This window comes from Cyprinodon variegatus, unplaced genomic scaffold (genome assembly GCF_000732505.1).
Source record: "Cyprinodon variegatus isolate N-32 unplaced genomic scaffold, C_variegatus-1.0 Scaffold1090, whole genome shotgun sequence".
Classification (NCBI taxonomy): domain Eukaryota; kingdom Metazoa; phylum Chordata; class Actinopteri; order Cyprinodontiformes; family Cyprinodontidae; genus Cyprinodon; species Cyprinodon variegatus.
In genome coordinates, this window is record NW_015151543.1 from 14,104 (window position 1) to 17,871 (window position 3,768).

The window sequence follows — 3,768 nt, forward strand, 5'->3', positions numbered from 1 at the left end:
AGGAACAGGACGGATCAAGGAAGGCTTTCTTCCCTGGCAGTGATCACCATTGAGACAGAGACTTTTAAAACTGAAGGAAGATAAGGAGGACTTCGCAAAGTGACGGATGTTTTTGTGCAGAAGGAGCGACGCATGAACTTCATTTATAAGTAAAGGTAAGACAGTAATAACATTTAATTTGTTTTGTTTTTTAAGGAAATGTGTGTTTTGTGAGCTACAGTTTGTATGTGTAAGGATGAAGAAGTGAAACATAACCTGTAAACTGCTGTCAATCTATGCATCTATTTGCAAATCTGATTCTGATGACGTCAGTGCCTCACCAGCTATGAACCTCACCGCAGGTCACTGGTTGTGAACTTTGGCTTCATTCAGCTCTCTTTCTGGACAGGAATTAAGCTTTTCTGTTTGCTGCTCATTTATAACACACCTGACATGTTTCTGGGCAGTAGGTGGCCCCACTTCAAAATTTCTTTAGAAAATTTTCTAGAATCTTGAGACATTATATTAAGCCCCTTCTAGTGTACACATTCAAGACTTTTTTGATATCATGTATGGTTTGGCTGTGCAGCTTTTAAGATGAGTTTGTTTCTGTCATTTTACTGCCAAATGATTCTACCCTACAAAATCATCAGATGATTCAATTGTTTCCTGCAGTTTGAAGTTTCTGATGACTTCCTATCACATTTTCATATGTTCTTCAGGTAATTTCAGCTTTTTTCATTCAACAGAAGCATTCTCACTTGCTGTTTCTACGAAACAGCTTTTTCTAGTTTGTTTTGTTATTTCCCTTTGCTGCCAGTTATTCCAGTAGGTTCTGTTGGCTGAGCGTACGTGCTGACTATACCAGAGTAGTACCTGTCAGGGACAAATTAGCTATAGTATTATCAGCAGCAGCCACTCCCTGTTGTAGATGAGGAAACCCATCAGGTCACGCCTCAGTGACGCAGGTGCAGAGACAAAGAGTGCAGGTGTGTCACAGTTCAGAGATCACACAGGAAAAGGTTTGATTCAGGAAGAGAGGAAAAAATGTGTGATGCTGACATTAAACCATCCAGCAGAGATTAGTGGCTGCTGACAGAAGGCATCAAGTCAAACAGGAACTTTTCCCTGACAGCAGAAGCTCTCAGTGTATCTTCAACCAGATAAACAGGAAGTTCTGCAGAGCAGGAACAGACAGAACCAGAGCAACAAAAACTTCATCACAGATGATGGAAGATAAACACAGGGACCTCAGCGTAACCAGCAGATCCAACAAGCTCAAATTAACACCTTTCAAGTGTCTATATGGCTCCACACCAGCAAATGTTCATTTGACTCTTTTTGGAGAGTTGGCATTGTAACTCTTATTTAGTGTTAAATAATGAATCTTTCTGGAGTTTATAAATTTAACACTTAATTACACCAACTAGGTATTAAAATTGGAATATTGACACTCTCACTGAATGTTTTCCTAACTACATAGGAGTTATTCTCTGAATACAAAAGATTTTACTTTTCTGAAAATATAAAAATCCCTTTAGAAAAATTAGTAAATAAAGAAGCAATATTTGGTTTTTTTTTTTTAGGAAAATATTAATTCCAAAAGTGCATCACACTTTGCCAATTTCCACTTCAATATTTTGTAACTAAATTTAAACTAAAAATATTTCCATGCACTGTAGAGGAGGTTAATTTCTCCAATTAAACCAACGTTTGCTGCATTGATTTTTAAGGGAGACAGTCTTCTGATAGATGGAGATTCACGCAGCTCCATGTGTTTGCGATAACATTTCTAATCAAACTATCAACCAGTAAGACCAGTTTACTATCAACCAGTAACCACCAGTTTACTATCAACCAGTAACCACCAGTTTACTATCAACCAGTAACCACCAGTTTACTATCAAGCAGTAACACCAGTTAACGAGCGTTTTCCAGCGCAGACTGGTTTCCACAGCAGCCAGTAGAAATTATTCCAACTGGTTCCAGCGCAGCGCAGCTCCTCCCAGTATAGAGCAAGAGGTTTAAACTGGACTCACCTGGATCAGGACGGAACCAGTCCAGACCGAACCTCCGAACAAACCTCCTCTGGTGCTTTGAACTCAACGCTTCGTCAGTTTTGTTGAGTTTAAGTTTCGTTTCGGTCTTTTGACGGCACGCGCACAATCTCCTTGGAAACGGGGAGATTGTCCCGGAAGAAGCGCTCCGAGTGATGCCGGCTATGGCAAGCGGTTATAACATTTATTCAAACAATCAAATCAAATATTATTTATATTTTATTCCAATAATACAGTCAAAATATTCCAATATATTTATGTTATATTCGTGTCCTCATCTGACGCTTAATGAAATAATGTGTTAATAACTTTATTCATTATTTAGTTTGTAATAGAAACACATCAATCACCCAATCAACGTTTAACCTTTGTACTGAACAGTAACTGCTCTTCCTGCAGTTCAGATCAGCTGTTGGTCAATAAATCAGTAAAGAACAGAATTTGATATTTGAAGATCTGTTCAGGGGTTGAAGGAGCAGTTCCGCAGTCAGAGCTGAGGGGCTCTGAGCACCACACAGAGGAGAAATGATTTTAACAGACCATTTATTGATAGTTTAGTTTTATTCTGGCAGAATTCAGCTGCTGTTGGTCCATGAGCTAGCTTCTTATAGCTAACTGCTAAACAGTTGCTTGTATTTACTGTAAAAAAAAACAAACAAACAAAAAAGCTGTTACCAGAATATGTGAGATGAGGAATTGCTGCTAAAAACATATTAATACTAAACCTATCAGGGGCCGCAGTGGGGGCCACCAATAGGTTAATCAGCTGGAGGTCAGAAAAAAGTAACCTGTCACTGATAAATCAATACAGACATTTTTTACTCTTTTAAGTTGTGTTTCCTATGTAGAATTGTATGTTTTCACTTAATAAGATTTTGATTTCTAAAACAAGTTTTTATCTTTTCATTTCATGAAATCAATCCAAGAACCTGATTGATAGTGGTGAATAAACTTAAATAATAAAGTGTAGCCACTGGCAAAAAAAAAAAAAAACATGTACTGTAAGCCTTTAAATATGTACATAATAACCACTTTGCAACAATTCTTTGTTTGATAAAAGAGTCTTATATCATTGTTTTTTGGTTGTTTATTTTTAATGTTTAATCTAGGTGATTATTTACAATGTTATCTACATATTACACTATTATTTACATGTGTGTAAACTTGCTTTTCAAACTAAACTTATATTAGTCTATAGACTATAGACTGAGTACCAGGAAAAGAAAAAAGAAAGTAGTAAAAAATCAGAGCAACAAGTGAATTTAACCAGTAAAAAAAAAACGGACCGGGGGATGATGGGAGGAAGAAAGGGAGAGCGGGAAAAAAGGGAAGCGGATGGAGGACGCCGATGGAGGCCTGAGCTGAGGAGAGATAACGAGTTTGGAGAACACATCGAACTGTTCATGGATGTTTTTTCAAGAGTCGACTCACTCAACCCTCCTAATCTATGAGCTCTGAGGTGTGCTGAGACGAGAAACCGAGATGTGATCTGCATCATCAAGCCACATCCATCCATCATCAATCCATCATCAATCCACCCATCACCCATCCATCATCTATTCATAATACATCCAACCATCACTCATTCATCATCCATCCATCCAGCTTCTATTCATCCATCCATCCATCATTCACTCATCCATCCATCCATCCATCATTCAGTTTCAATTCAGTTTATTTATATAGTGCCAATTCAAAACAGATATCATCTCAAGGCACAGAACAAGGCTCA

General features: G+C 37.8%; 1 protein-coding gene across 1 annotated transcript in view; it reads right to left on the bottom strand.

The window, feature by feature from the left end:
• Window positions 1-2,117, bottom strand: part of LOC107101383 (helicase with zinc finger domain 2-like) — a gene marked incomplete at its 3' end in the record, with an annotated part of 15,304 nt that extends 13,187 nt beyond the window's left edge. Inside the window, exon 1 of the mRNA XM_015400273.1 lies at window positions 2,019-2,117. The remainder of the gene's footprint in view (window positions 1-2,018) is intronic.
• Between the last annotated feature and the right edge of the window lie 1,651 nt (window positions 2,118-3,768).